This window comes from Somniosus microcephalus, chromosome 4 (genome assembly GCF_052327205.1).
Source record: "Somniosus microcephalus isolate GS21.2 chromosome 4, FLI_Smic_1.0, whole genome shotgun sequence".
NCBI lineage: Eukaryota > Metazoa > Chordata > Chondrichthyes > Squaliformes > Somniosidae > Somniosus > Somniosus microcephalus.
In genome coordinates this window covers 81,429,131-81,445,871 of record NC_140990.1, presented here as the reverse complement: position 1 = coordinate 81,445,871, position 16,741 = coordinate 81,429,131, and the positions used below count along the sequence as shown (strand labels likewise).

Here is a 16,741-nt window from a genome sequence, read left to right as displayed (position 1 = left end):
CCTGAATCAAACCAAGAGCCTGGTTTCAATAAGCTGCCGGTGATCATTGTCGCTGTCTGTGTTCATCATCACTGCCCGCAGCCCCGGCATACAGGCCCCCGGACATCTGATCATCCGATCCCGGGAATGGGTAGGATGCTGTCTGGCCGTTACCAGCCTCACCCACAATGTCCTGGACACATCCCAGAACTGCTCGGAAGTTCGATTGCCGTTTATTCTTCAAAAGGACTGTCATTTTAACCTTGCTCAGAAATCGATGTTCATGCTTAATGAGGAATCGATTTTAGGGTTTTCTTGTTGACGAAAAATGTTTCATTTGATAGAAATGGAAGTTTTAACACGATGTTGTGGCAATGTCACTACATCAGAATTTTACATTAAGGACTGGTTACTCTCCAAATTTTTAGTCTGTGTCTGTGTCGGTGTGTGGTTATCTCTCTGTGCGTGTTTCTGTGTATCTGTGTAGCCAATGATCTATGTCAGGCGTGTATGGTGACCACTGCCCTGATAAGCTGTTAAAGGACTTTCATCTTAAACACCTCAGCTGACTATACACGAATAAACTCCATAATATATCAACTATTGTGTGTATCTGACTCACCACCACCTTCTCAAGGGCAATTAGGGATGGGCAATAAATGTTGGCCTTGCCAGCGACGTCTACATCCCATGAATGAATTAAAAATTGCCTGTATGTATTATTATGTGTGTATATGCCTTTGTGCGTGTAAATGCCTGTGCCGTGCAAATGCCTGTGCGTATATGACTGTGTGTGTATTGTTTTGTGTATATATCTGTGTGTACATTTCTATGTGTGCGTATGTCTGTGTATATTTATTTTATGTTTACATGTAAGTGTATGTATTTCCAAAGTACTGTGTCATGCTCGTATTGTCCACAGGAGGGCGCTCTCCAATCACTTGAAAAAGATAATGATTCCCATCTGCAGGAAGTGGCTATTTAGAGAAATACAAATCGACGGGCAGAAGAAATTCCAGTCGATCTGATCAGATCCCCACGTTGTTTCAGTTTCATCTATTTCAGTACAGGCAGTAATCAAAGTCTCTCGTTTGCGGCGTTCAGACTGGAACCATGGAGGTGAAACTCTGCCTGACTCTGGTTATTGTCCTGATCACAAGTCGGTGATTATTGGAACCTTCCTACAATATCCTCAAATCTCATACAATTCATTCTCTTTCTGTTGCTCTATCCAACCCGCTGTGTGCCCGCTGTTTATTTTCAGAGATGAGTAACGGAGACTCGGTGGCCCAGTCAGAACAAAGAGTCAGATCAGCAGAGGGTGAAGATTCAGCAATAACCTGCAGTTACTCTGTATCGGGATCAGCTGCAAACTATGGCTTCTTCTGGTATCGCCAGTATCCCCACCAAGCCCCTCAGTATCTGCTCAGAGCTGATAATTATGGGAATAAAGAGACGGCTCTGGGCTTTGAACACTTCCGCGGGAATCTCAACCGGACACAAGGCAGTTTTCACTGATCTATGAAAGGCTTGAAGATCACAGACAGCGCCGTGTATTACTGTGCCCTGAGAGCCACAGTGAATAAGGATCCCTCGGCCCTCATACAAAAACAGGGCACAGGCCGGCATCAAGGGTCTACTCCAGGAAAATACCGGTGATTGACTCTCCCAGAGGTTATAGAGCAAATTAATGGGAAAATACAGTCTGACCCGATCGGGTTCCTCCAGTTAAATTTATTGCTGTCAGTGTTGGGATACATTGAATTTCTCAACCTTTTTAACCCACGATCAAATTCAGACATTTCCACCCCCAGTGTTAGCTCATTCCTGACTCTGGGATCAGTAACAGGATCGATCTCTACAAGTGAATGTCCGGGGTGTGGTGAGGATCCGCCAGGTCACATTTTAAAATATATCTCACTGGTGCCGAGGGCTGTCCACTTATCACGTCCCTCGTAGTCTTGAGGCTTCGACTAGTAATGGAGCTCATTGACTGTGGTGGGAACTGAATGATGCCGAGCATTGAATTGATTTAGGTAATTTTTCTCTTTTCTCCTTAATGAGAGAGAGAGAGAGAGAGAGAGAGGGGGAAAGGAAGACACCGAGTTAAACACAGAGAAAGACACCGACCTAAACAGAGCGAGTGACACCGAGGCAGAAAGAGAGAGAGAAAGGGAGAGACAGAGACAGAGAGCTAGGCAGACAGAGAGTGAGAGACAGAGAGACAGAGCGAGAGAGAGAGTCACTGACTCACTCTCATAGCTTGGCAAGGATAAGGTTTGTAGGGAGACATCAGCAATTGATCCACAACTAACACTGATTGGTGCACAGCTGGCGTCAGTTCTGAGAGATCAGCCAATCTTGTCCTTGGGAAACGCCCCTCAGTCTCCCCCGATCTGAATTTACTCTTCAATATCAGATTGAAGTGTCAACATATCTCAAACATTGTTATTTTCCATCGCAACCTGGACCAGACACCACGTGCTCGCCATGTTCCTTATTGGTAATAATGATCATGCTGCCCGGTGAGCCTATGTTTAAATGGTCCAGCCTTTTGACACATTCTTTATTTTGTTACAGGAACGAGTGGCAAAGACTCAGTGTCCCAGCATCCGCCTGAATTAATGGCTCAGGAAGGACAGACCATTATACTGAACTGCAGTTACACGGCAGCGTACACTGGCTCAACTCGCTTCTGGTACAGCCAGTAACCTGGGAAAGCTCCCAGATAGTTAATAAAGCGATATAGCTCGGACAAGTCTCCAGATACCCCAGACAGGTTCTCTGCTGCTTTGGACCAACACAAGAAAACGGTTCCTTTAAATGTCTCCGGGGCTCTTGTCTCTGACTCTGCCGTGTATTTCTGTGCGCTAAGCGCTCCACACTGTTACAGGGGCACAGTCAGTCCGTGCATAAACCAGCAAAGGGCCCTTACCTCCTCTCCCTGAATCATATCTGGGACCTGGATTGTGATCAGATAATAGAACGGAAACCAAATTATTACGACGTGTTTGGCCGAATGGCCTGTTTCTGTGCTGTAATTGTATGTAATGTCCCCATTTATATCGACTGTGGGTATTTCTCATGGTCAGTGAGCAACACTTTTAACGGGACCCTCCGGCACTTATACATAACCATTTCCCTTCATTGCCCCCACCGCACATTCTGCCCCTGTTAAAGGGCCGACATTGGGTTTAATCCCACACAAGTTCTTTGTTGTGATGAGAACACTTTCACTCCGTTCCCCGCTCCCCGCTGTGACGTCATAAATTGGAGAACAAAGGAGCTGTGAACTGATTGGACGAATTGGAGAACAAAGGACACGTGTGCCGATTGGATGAATTGGAGAACAACGGACCCTTGAGCTGATTGGATGTCACCTGTTGACTCTGTCAGGAATAAACCATTCGGCAGAGAGACCGGATATTACTCAATATCTTCCCAGCTCTTGACTAAAACAATTACAGGTTCAACCCGTTCTGTTCAAATCCGCCATCAACTCTCTGTGACATTTTACTCAGTCTTCACAGCTGCAGCTCTATTAACCGGTAAGTTCACAAGTTACACAAACTTCCTCTTGCAGGTTTCACTAACATAGAGAATCTATTAACTGTGTTTCTCTATACTTGCAATGTATTCCGTCACCTTTAATATATTAGTTATAATTAAATGACAGTAAGAGCTTACAATTCTGTATTTCTAAATTTCTGCAGATGTTAGTGGTGCGGACTCGGTCTCACAGGGGCCGGTTACAGCGATGCAGTTTGAAGGAGACTCGGTGACCATCAATTACAATTATTCGACCACTGCTGCTTACTATTCCTTACAACTGTACCGTTAGGACCGGGACAAAGGCCCCACATTCTTGATCTACATCCTTTCTGCTGGGGATGTTTCCAAAGCAGAGGGTGTGGTGGCTCGATTTTCCGCATCTCTCAACACTTCGAAAAGTAAGAGGAATTTCACCATCGGTGGCATGCGGCTATCTGACAGCGCGGTGTATCACTGCGGGCTGAGAGACACAGTGACAGGAACTTGAGGGAGCCCCGTACAAACACACTGCCGGAATGTGACAAGGTCAGTGGGATAGTGGACAGTGTGGGGAGAAACGGGACTTTCTAAACTTGTCACCAGAAGGTTCTGATTTAATATATCCCCAAATAAACATAAAACCGAGGGAAACTGATAGACATTGGGGAAAGTTTCCTCTGGTGCTTCTGGGCTGAATACATCTTGAACATAGTGAAAAGATGTCATTAGAGAATTTATACTGTAGTGTATGTGCCTTTAAGAGCCCCATGTGTGCTGTAATGCCGGTAATGGCCACTCGGGCTATATAAGCCTGTATATTGTGTTATATCCGTTAGTTCCCCTCCAGACTTTGTTTAGTAACAACTATGAAACCAACTCCTGTCTTCAGTGTCTCTATCAACACACAGACACAACATATACCAGTTCATAAATTAAAGATATTGCGGCAGAAACATTGCCCAAACAATTTGACGTTGTGTTCCAGCCGTTCAACGAGCTGTACAAACCAGACAATCCCAGCAGCGGGTCTATAACACCGAGGGAACGCGCTGATTGTGCGCAGGAAGTAGGATCAAAAACTTTGTATTTACATAAAGCCTTATCCAGTGTGTCCAGATTCCCCAAAGCGCTTCTGGTGTGTGGTCAAGTAATCATTGAGTTACACATTTAGACTGATTGGTATGTGAATAAACCACCTCTCATGGTTATTTGGATTGATTGAAATTTTAAAACTTGTTTTTTCGTGTTACTAGCAACACCTTTGCTATCAATCACAATTTATTTCTTTTTTAAGCTCTAATAGCCAGGGTACCGCGAAATTCACCTTCCTTATTTTTATCAGGTGTTTTCTTAAGAGTCGGTCCCGGAGCACCAAGTGCAATGTTTGGGTCACCCACCAGGGGGCGGCAGGACCCCAGCCTTTCCCTTCAGTGAAGTCCCAGCCCTCCATGAGGGCAGCGCCTTTATTTGCTGCATCAAATCATTGAAGTTAGTCAACTGAATATGGTCAACTAGTTGGCTGTCGGGGCTTCCTGCAATGGAGAAGAAGTATTGTGAAAGTCAAACAGAGGACCCATCAAGTCACCAAATTGGTACAATATTTGTTAAAAAAGCAAGATGATTACACAGTGAATTTGTCCGATCGCAGCCCTGCCTCCGATCTAGTTTCTTTTCTTACCAGTTTTGAAGAAGGGTCCAACCCGAAACGTCAACTCAAATTTCTCTCCACGGATGTTGCCTGACCTGCTGAGTTTTTCCAGCATTTTCTGTTGTTATTTCGGATTTCCAACATCTGTAGTATTTTGCTATCGTACGAATTTTATATAACTTTATTGAACCACCACTGACGGTGAAGGAAGGGGAGCGGATACAATGATCAGTGTGAGGCGATGTCAGTCAAGTGTTGAATTGGCTCACGAACTGTTTTTAAGTTCATTCTCCGGATGTGGGCGTCGCTGGAAAGGCTGGCATTTATTTTTCGTCTCAAGTTTCCCTTTTACAAGGGACTGTCTTCCTGGGCCACGTCATAAAGCAGTTAAGAGTGAGTCACATCGTTATGGGTCTGGAGTCACCATCTCAGGACAACTGGAGAGCGGCGATAATCGCCAGCGACACCTGCAGCCCGAGAATGAATTAACATTCCACTACTGTTTATCCAATCAGAGTGAGTCTCTCTCTCATACGTCCAAACACCTCAAGGACTCTTAGCAAACGGTCCAGATTGGCTTAACCTGCAGCACATGATTTGTCATTGAAGAATATTGCCGCGAGCTGCTCAGTCCAAATACTGGATCAGCTTCCCAGCAAACGAGAGATATTGGAAATCAGCTCGACCCGGAGAGGCCCACACTGGCGGGGATTGTCGAAGATCATGCATTTCAAATTCACCCTTTCGACTACACTCACCTCCTTAACATTTGATGCGTTTTTAAAGGATGTTATAGGACAAACATTTGTCAAGCACAGGTTCTTATTAAACTCTAATCAATACTTTTAATCTTCCAACCAGATCTGAGTCAGGGAGCTTCTGTGTCTCAGGATTGATCGGCTGTAGTCCTGAAAATGGGACAGACTTTCAGAACGCAATGTAGCTATTCGACAACAGCAGGCCGGTACGAACTGTACTGGTACCGAAAGTATCCCGATGCTCCCCCAGAGGTGATCGTGTGGAGAAGTTCCAGCAACAGTCGGGTAAAGGAAAAAATATTGGGAATCGCTTCATTTCTGAATTAAACACATCATTAAAATTGACTATTTTAACCGTCACTGATCTCCAGCTTAGTGACACGGCGCTGTACATCTGTGGATTCGCCCTATCCCTCCGACACAGTGATATAACTTAGTTCTCCTCTCGTACAAAAGCTGCCTGCGGTCTGTTTTGGCGGAGGATGAGTTTCAGTGCGGTCAGATAGAGCTGCATCACAGATTGCAATTCCTGTGGGCTGAATCATTGAACATAAAGAGGTAATTCGGCCATGGTGCCTGTGTCGGCTCTTTAAAGAGCTATCCAATTAGTCAAATTCCGTGATAATTTTGCCCAGAGCCCTGCACATTTTTGCTTTTCAAGTATATATCCAATTCCCTTTCGAAAGCTAATTTTGAATCTGCTTCCACCACCCTTTCAAGTAAGTGTTACAGATCATAACAACTCACTGTGTAAACAGATTTATCCTCCTCTCCCCTCTGTTTTTTTGCAAATTATCTTAAATCTGTGCCTTCCAGTTACCTTACCCGCCTGCTTCTCCCTATCTACTCTATCAAAACTCCTCATAATTTTGAATACTTCTATTAAATCTCCTCCCAGCCTCCGCTGCTCAAATGAGAACAAATGCAGTTTTAAGTTTCTTCCATGTAAGTGAAGTCCTTCATCACTAGTACCATTCTAGTAAATCTCCTCTGCACCTTCACTAAGGCCTTGCATCCTTCCTAAAGAGTGCTGCACATACTAAGAACATAAGTAATAGGAGCAGGAGCACGCCTTTCGGCCCCCCGAGCCCGCTCCGCCATTTTAATGACTACTATACAATCGCTTCCTTCACCCAATTAATTAATATAGGCTGAAAATAGTTGAGGCCCCAGCACTGATCGCTGTGGCACCCCACTAGTTACAGATTGCCCTCCTGAAAATGACCCATTGATCCCGACTCTCTGTGTTCTGTTAGTTAGCCAATCCTCTATCCAATCTAATATATTACCCCTAACACCATGAGCTCTTATCTTATGCAGTAAACTTTTATGTGGCACCTTGTCGAATGCCTTTTGGAAATTCAAATACGCTACATCTACTGGTTCCCATTTATCCACCCTGATCGTTACCTTCTCAAAGAACTCTAATAGATCTGTCAAACGCGATTCCCCTTTAATAAAACCATGTTGACTCTCTTTGATTGTATTATGATTGGACGCAATACTCCAGCTGAGGCCGAAGCAATGATTTATAAAGGTTTAGTATAACTTCGTTGCTTTTGTACTCTATGCATCGCTTATAGAGCCCAGAATGCCATATGTTTGTTTTTAATATCCTCATCACCTTCAAAGACTTGTGGATGAAATAGCCAGAGGAGACCGCTAGATGGCGGGTGAACAGCCAAGTGCAAATTCTTCCCATGGGGCATCTCACCAAGTGGAGCTGGAGATTTCTGAGCAAAGACAACTGAAATTATCAGCTGCGGGGAAGGTGGCTGACAGGTGGTTGGGACTAGGTTCCCACTTCAATATATATCGAGGGACCTGCAGTTTTCCACTCTGTCTTGATGGAGGTACAGATATAACGGCGGCAAACCAATGTCAAAACATACCAAGACTCCAGGAAACCGCCTTCTTTCTTGTTGCATTCAAGATAACATAAACTTAAATTAATCTTTCATCGACCACCGCACCAGCCCCCCGCCCCCCCCCCCCCCCCCCTCCGCCTCCACCAAAAATACAGAAGCGAAGTTAACCATTTTCTTTTTCTTTTTTTCTTTTCCCACCAGGCTTGTTGAAAAGCACAACATTTTTCTCACACAAATGGTAAGCTGAAATCTGGAATTGTCAACCCCGAAGGCTGTGGATGCTGGGGGGCAATTGGAGCTTCCAAGGCTGAGGTAGATTGAGTCAAGGATGTTCCAGATGGTTTTCTTCACTTCGGATCAACTTATTGATATTCTTGTGTCCAGGCAGCTGACCGATTAAATATAATGTCTGATACAGATGTGAAATACAGTATTGTGTAACATGTAAACAAAACAGTTAAGAAAGCTGCAGCTGTGACGAATGAATAAAAAGTAACAGCCAACATGTTTGCAGGGAGTTGATGGCGGAGTTGAACAAAACGTGTTGAGCCTGAAATTGCTTTAGTCAAGAGCTGGGAAGATGTTCAGTAATATCCGACCTTTCGGCCACTTGGTTTATTCCTGACAGAGGCAGCAGATGGCATCAAATCAGCTCACAGCTCCTTTGTTCTCCAATTCATCCAATCAGCTCACAGCTCCTTTGTTCCCCAATTCATCGAATCAGCTCACAGCTCCTTTATTCTCCAATTGATCGAATCAGCTCACAGCTCCTTTGTTCTCCAGGTCATCCAACCAGCTCACAGCTCCTTTGTTCTCCAGGTCATCCAACCAGCTCACAGCTCCTTTGTTCTCCAGTTCATCCAATTCATTGAGAGGAGGTGAGAAGCCTTTGCTGGTATTCAAAAAAGGTGGTAGAGAAAAGGCGGGGAATTATAGACCGGTAAGCTTGACATCGGTAGTGGGGAAAATGCTAGCGTCCATTATAAAAGATGTAATAGCAGAGCACTTGGAAAGCAGTGACTGGATCGGGCAAAGTCAACATGGATTTACAAAAGGTAAATCATTCTTGACTAATCTACTGGAATTTTTTGAGGATGTAACTGGTAAAATAGACAAGGGAGAACCAGTGGATGTGGTGTATTTGGACTTTCAGAAGGCTTTCGATAAGGTCCCGCATAAGATTTTAGCATGCAAAATTAAGGCACATGGGATTGGGGGCAAGGTATTGACTTGGATAGAGAACTGGTTGGCGGACAGAAAGCAAAGAGTTGGAATAAACGGGTCATTTTCCGAGTGGCAGGCAGTGACTAGTGGGGTACCGCAAGGATCGGTCCTAGGACCCCAGCTGTTCACAATATATATTAATGATCTGGACGAGGGAATTGGATGTAATATCTCCAAATTTGCAGACGACACAAAACTAGGTGGGAGGGTATGCTGTGAGGAGGATGTCGTGAAACTCCAGCACGATTTGGACAGGTTGGGTGATTGGGCAGAAACATGGCAAATGCACTATAATGTGGATAAATGTGAGGTTATCCACTTTGGTGGCAAAAACAGGAAGGCAGATTATTATTTGAATGGCAATAGATTGGGAGAAGGGGAAGTGCAAAGAGACCTGGGTGTTCTTGTACACCAGTCGCTGAAGGTAAGCATGCAGGTGCAGCAGGCAGTTAAGAAGGCAAATGGTATGTTGGCCTTCGTAGCAAGAGGGTTCGAGTACAAGAACAAGGATGTCTTGCTGCAGTTGTACAGGGCCTTGGTGAGACCACACCTTGAGTATTGTGTGCAGTTTTGGTCGCCTTACCTGAGGAAGGACGTTCTTGCCATGGAAGGAGTGCAGCGAAGATTCACCAGGCTGATACCTGGGATGGCAGGAATGACGTATGAGGAGAGATTGTGTCGATTGGGCTTATACTCACTGGAGTTTAGAAGATTGAGAGGGGATCTCATCGAAACCTATAAAATTCTGTCAGGCCTGGACAGACTAGATGCAGGAACGATGTTTCTGATGGCCGGGGAGTCCAGAACCAGGGGTCATAGTCTAAGGGTAAGGGGTAAGCCATTTAGGACTCAAATGAGGAGGAATTTCTTCACCCAGAGAGTGGTGAACCTGTGGAATTCTCTGCCACAGAGGGCGGTGGAGGCCAGTTCATTAAGTATATTCTTAAAAGAGTTGGATATATTTCTTAAGGCTAAAGGGATCAAGGGATATGGGGGGAAGGCAGGGACCGGGTACTGAATTTGGATGATCAGCCATGATCTCATTGAATGGCGGAGCAGGCTCGAAGGGCCGAATGGCCTACTCCTGCTCCTATCTTCTATGTTTCTATGTTTCTATGTTTTTCCACGGACTGACTGCGCCCCTGTAACAGTGTGCGGCTTAGCGCACAGAAATACATGGCAGAGTCAGAGACAAGCGCCCCGGAGACATTTAAAGGAACCATTTTCTTGACTTGGTCCAAGTCAGCAGAGAGCCGGTCTGGGAAATCTGGAGACTTGTCTCCGGACACCGAGCTATATCGCTTCAGTTAATATCTCGGAGCTTCCCCGGGATACTGGATGTACCAGAAGAGAGTTGAAACAGTGTACTCTGCCGAATAACTACAGTTCAGTATTATGGTCTGTCCTTCCTGAAACATTAATTGAGGCGGACCCTGGGACACTGAGTCTTTGCCACTCGTTCCTGTAAAAAATACAGAATGTGTGAAAAGTCTGGGAGTAAATGAAACCCATGGAAGACACACTGACCCTTTAAACATGTACTCACCGGACAGCACGACAATTATTATCAGTAAAGAACATGGGGAGCCCATGTTGTCTGGTTTAGAATTCGGCAGAAAACAGCAGATCGCGTTAAATATGTTGATCTTCTAGTCTGATATTAAAGAGTAAACACAGATCAGGGGCAAGATTCACTTATGGAGAAACTGAGGGGCGTTTCCCAGGGACAGGATTGGCTGGTCTCTCAGAACTGATACCAGCTGTGCACCAATCAGTGTTAGTTGTGGGCCAATTACCGCTGTCTCCCTGCAAACATTTCCATGCCTAGCTATGAGTGAGTCTCCCTCTCGCTGCCCCCCCCCCTCCCTCTCTCTCTCAATTCAATACAATTCAATTCAAATCGCTTTATTGGCATGACAAGTTACCTCTTATGTTGCCAAAACATCGGAAAACATTCATGTTTGTTCACAAAAATACAGATCTATCCATACAGTGTATAAACAGATATATCCCTGAGTGTATAAATATACTTTCATCTAATTTATATATACTCTTCTTATATTTAGTGGTTGTCCCTCTGTTTATGGCAAGCTGTAACATAGTGTGCCGCTAGTGTTACGCAATTTCTCTCTTCCCCTAGTAGGTGTGGGAGTTTTTGGTCGTCATTCAAATTTCTGAATTCCGGGCATATTTTTGTGAATTTTGGGTAGAAGTTCTCCCTTATGCCCTGATATTTTCTACAAGCTGTGAGGAAGTGCATCTCTGTCTCCACCACTCCCTGACTGCAGTGAGAGCATATCCTGTCCTCTCTTGGTAGCCGGGTCTGTCTATGTCTACCTTTTTCGATCACCAGGTTATGTTCACTAAGTCTGTACATTGTCAAAGTTTTTCTCAGTTTGCTATCCTTTACCATGGTCAGGTAATCAGCCATGTTGTATTGTCTGTTTAGGGCCAAGTAGCAATTGAGTTTGCTTTGGGTTTTTGTTGTTTCTGCCCAATATGACAGATATTTTTCCTTTTGCTTAGCGACGATTGTGTTGGGTCAAATTCTTTGTGTTACGCTGTCACTGTCCTGGGGCTGGTTATTGTTAGTAGTGTTAGTAGTTACTTCACTGAGTCCCAGGTCTAGTTGACTGAGGGTATTCTTCTTTATGGTCCTCTCTTGGCATTTCAGGGCTTCGTAATGATAGCATTGGGGGTTGCTCATTTCTAGGTGTTTCCAAAATTTGATGGCTCTTTTTTGGATAGTGATTATTAATGGATATTGGCCTAGTTCTGCCCTGCATGCATTGTTTACGGTTTTCCTTTGAGTCCGGAGGATACTTTTACAGAATTCTGCATGTAGGATCTCAATTGGGTGTTTGTCCCATTTTGCAAATTCTTGTTGTGTTAGCGGTCCCCACACCTCACTGCCATAGAGTGCAATTGGTTCAATTACTGATTTGAAAATTTTGAGCCAAATGCTAATTGGGATTTCTATTTGGATTGATTTTTTAATGGCATAGAAAGCCCTTCTTGCTTTCTCTTTCAGTTCATTCACAGCCAGTTTGAAATTTCCCGTAGAACTGATTTTTAAGCCCAAGTATGTGTAGTTAGTGGTTTGTTCAATTTTGGTTGTTCCTAGTGTGAAATTTATTTTGGGTCCCTGATGTCTGGATCTTTGCTGGAACACAAGGACTTTGTTTTTTTGGGGATTTATTGTCAGGGCCCAAGTCTGGCAGTACGACTCCAGCAGATCCAGGTTCTGCTGTAGACCCTCCTTAGTTGGTGACAGCAGAACCAGGTCGTCTGCATAGAGGAGGAATTTAACCTTGGATTCATATAGGGTGAGGCTGGGTGCTGTAGATTGTTCAAGTAGTTTTGCCAATTCATTTATGTAAATATTAAAGAGTGTCGGTGAGATTTGTCTCTTTGCCTCTCTCGCTCTCCCTTTCTGTGTCTCTATCACTTTATTTCTCTCCCTCTTTCTATCTCTTTGTGTATCTGTGTGTGTCTCTCTCCATCCATCTATCTATCTGTTACCTGTTTTCATTCTGTTTCCATGGGTAACCAGGAATGTTTTCTGCAGGACTGAGTTCTGGAGATTCCATTGAGCAGTGGCCCATTGAAACCCAATCTCTGGAAGAAACCTCAATGAGCATTACTTGTAATTATTCAACATCCCTAGCAAGCTATTACCTAGAGCTTTACCCTCAGAGGCAGAACAAGACTCCCACTTTCGTAATTCAAACGCATTCCTTTGGAAAGGGTGAGGGACCTGGGAGTTAATGTGCATAGGTCCCTGAAGGTGACGGGACATATTGAGAGAGTGGGTAGCAAAGCATATGGGATCTTGGGTTTCATAAATAGAGGTATTGAGTATAAAAGTAGAGAAGTTATGTTGAACCTTTATAAAGTGCTGGTTAGGCCACAACTGGAGTATTGCGTCCAGGTCTGGTCACCACACTTTAGGAAGGATGCAAAGGCACTTGAGAGGGTGCAGAGGAGATTTACCAGAATGGTTCCGGGGATGGGGGATCTTAGCTACAAGGACAGGTTGGAGAAGCTGGATTTGTTTTCATTAGAGCAAAGGAGGTTGAGAGGTGATTTGATAGAGGTGTACAAGATTACGATGGGTTTGGATAGGCTAGACGGGGAAAGGCTGTTCCCACTAGTTGATGGTACAAGGACTAGGGGACACAGATTTAAGGTTTTGGGCAAGAGATACAGGGGGGACATGAGGAAAAAGTTTTTTATGCAGCGAGTGGTGATGACCTGGAGCTCGCTGCCGATGTAAGTTGTGGAAGCGGAGACACTCGATGTTTTCCAGGGGAGACGGGATAGGCACTTGAGGGGAATAAACTTGCAGGATTATGGGGATAGAGCGGTGGAATGGGACTGACTGGATTGTGCTACAGAGAGCCGGCACGGACTCGATGGGCCGAATGGTCTCCTTCTGTGCCGTTATGAGTCTAATTTTTTTTTATTCATTTATGAGATGTGGGCGTCGCTGGTAAGTCCAGCATTTATTGTCCATCCCTAATTGCCATGGAATGTCAAGGGGCGATGGTTAGACTCTCGTTTGTTGGAGATAGTCATTGCCTGGCACTTCTGCGGCGTGAATCTTACCTGCCACTTATCAGCCCAAGCCTGAACGTCGTCCAGGTCTTGTTGCATGCGGGCATGGACTGCTTCACTTTCTGAGGTGTTGTGAATGGCACTGCAGTCATCAGCGAATATCTCAATCTCTGACATTATGTTGGAGAGAAGGTCATTGATGAAGCAGCTGAAGATGGTTGCGCCTAGGACACCGCCTTCAGGAACTCCTTCAGCGATGTCCTGGGACTGTGATGACTGACCTTCAATCACCACAACCATCTTCCTTTGTGCTATGTATGACTCCAGCCAGTGGAGTGTCCCCCCCCCCCCCGATTCCCATTGACTTCAGTTGAACTAGGGCTCCTTGATGCCACACTCGGTCAAATGCTGCCTTGATGTCAAGGGCAGTCACTCTCACCTCACCTCTGGAATTAACTCCTTTGTTCATGTTTGGACCAAGGCTGTAATGAGGTCGGGAGCCGGGTGATCTTGGCGAAACCCAAACTGGGCATCAGTGAGCAGGTTATTGGTGAGAAAGTGCCGCTTGATAGCACTGTCAATGACACCTTCCATCACTTTGCTGATGATTGAGAGTAGACTGATGGGGCGGTAATTGGCCAGATTGGATTTGTCCTGCTTTCTGTGGATAGGACATGCCTGGGCAGTTTTCCACATTGTCGGATAAATGCCAGTGTTGTACCTGTACTGGAACAACTTGGCTAGAGGCGTGGCTAGTTCTGGAGTGCAAGTCTTCAGCACGATAGCCAGGATGTTGTCCGGGCCCATAGCCTTTGCTGTATCCAGTGCACTCAGCCGTTTCTTGATATCGCGTGGGGTGAATCGAATTGGCTGAAGACTGGCTTCTGTGATGGTGGGGACCTCAGGAGGAGGCCAACATGGATCATCCACTCGGCACTTCTGGCTGAAGATGGTTGCAAATGCTTCAGCCTTGTCTTTTGCACTCACGTGCTGGATCCACCATCATTGAGGATGGGGATAGTCATGGAGCCTCCTCCCCCCGTTAGTTGTTTAATGGTCCGCCACCATTCACGACTGGATGTGGCAGGACTGCCGAGCTTTGATCTGATCCGTTGAATGTGGGATCGCTTAGCCCTGTCTATAGAATTCTGCTTCCACTTTTTAGCATGCATGTAGTCCTGTGTTGCAGCTTCCCCAGTTTGGCACCTCATTTTTAGGCACGCCTGGTGCTGCTCCTGGCATGCTCTTCTACATTCCTTACTGAACCAGGGTTGGTCCCCTGGCTTGATGGTAATGGTCGAGTGCTGGGCCACGAGGTTACAGATTGTGGTGCAATACAATTCTGCTGCGGCTGATGGCCCACAGCGCCTCATGGATGCCCAGTTTTGAGCTGCTAGATCTATTCTGAACCTATCCCATTTAGCATGGTGGTAATGCCACACAACACGATGGAGGGACAGGACTTCATCTCCACAATGACTGTGCTGTGGTCATGCTACCAATACTGGCATGGACAGATGCATCTGCGGCTGGTAGATTGGTGAGGACGAGGCCAAGTAGGATTTTCCCTCGTGTTGGTTGTCTCACCACCTGTCGCAGGCCCAGACTGGCAGCTATGTCCTTCAGCATTCGGTCAGCTCGGTCAGTGGTGGTGCTACCGAGCCAATCTTGGTGATGGACATTGAAGTCCCCCACCCAGAGTATATTCTGTGCCCTTGCTACTCTCAGTGCTTCTTCCAAGTTGTGTTAAAGTTAACGACTGTTTCTCTGTCATTCTGGAAACGTCCAGAAATATCGCTGTCTTCACCCTGACTGAGCTGCGGCTTGCTGACAGCGCCGTGTACTACTGTGCACTGAGGCTCACATTGAGAAGGACCTCGGGACACATTGTACAATAACCGTGTTCTGTGAGATCAGCTCAAAGAAGTTGCTTTAAACGCGGTCACCAGGTGGTGCTGACAGAGCGCCGATTCCCACCGCCGGGCACCTTACACCATTAGTACTGACTGACACTTCCTCAGTATAAACTAACATGAAATTCCTTTTGATCTCATGTTTATTAATGTTACACATTCCTTTCCAGTTTTATGATTTCAAAAGTTAGTGAAGTTGAAACAAGATGTGCGCCTCCAGAACCTCGGGATCGGTTGCAATTTTGCTCTATTTCCAACCGCTAGTTTCAGCCCCTGGTTTTAACCCACTTCACAACAAAATTTTGTTAATTTTTGAATAATATGATAATTCTGCAAATCCTGTCACGAGTCTGCTTGCCCCGAATTTGTAATGAATGTGAAAGTAACGCCGCCTTTATAGAAAGAGAGAGGTATATAATTTCCAAAGGGGACATTGGGGCAGTAATTCCTCCCCAAACGCGAGTATGGAAGGGGTACTCACGCGTCTGGCCGGAGGAAATGCCGGTTTTCAGCATGCACAGCGCATGCGCTGCAAACCGGCATTTCCTCTCCTCTAACCCAAGAGGTGAAGAGGCTAGCGCGTGCGCTGTAGGGGGCAGCGCGTGCGTCTTGGATTGCCTCTGTTTTGGGGGATTTGCGCATGTCTAAAGGCCTACGGTCTTTACGCTTGTAAAAAGCACACGTAAGTATTTATTTTTACAGGTAAGTGGTGTTTTAGTGTAATTTAGAATTTTTTTCCCCACAGGTTTATTATTTTAAAGAATCTACAATAAGGTAAGTTTAGTTTTAGACCCTTTTTATTAAAAAGTTATTTTTTCAAAAAAAAAATTATTGTTTAAATTATTTTTTTTAACTTATTTTTACTTAATTTAATGATTGGGATTTTTTTTTAATTTTTATTTAAAGTTTAAATAGTGTTTTGGGCCCCCGTAGTTTTCATGAGTTTGACAGTTCTTACTCTCAAACTCATGAATGAACCTTCCCCTCCCCTGATTAGTTGTACAGTGCTCACCTGATCCCAGCCGGCACATCGCACTAACTACGCCGCTGGATCAGGTAAGCACTGCCATCTGAACCGGGCCTGTGACAGGAAATGCAAGCAGGCCCGGGCTTCAGATGTCAGCGCGCAGGGTGAGTGCAGATCGGGGGCTTGCACGCGCGGCAAGCCCCCGACACCAAGTTCTGGGCCATTATTATTGAATTCAGTTCCTCACAGGTGGATCCTACAGGTGATAACACCGCCCACAGCTTCCGTTTCCTGCC

At 45.3% G+C, this 16,741-nt stretch overlaps 1 pseudogene; it reads left to right on the top strand.

The window, feature by feature from the left end:
• Positions 1 to 1,497, top strand: part of LOC147119348 (uncharacterized) — a 36,036-nt pseudogene extending 34,539 nt beyond the window's left edge.
• The last annotated feature ends 15,244 nt before the right edge of the window (positions 1,498 to 16,741 follow it).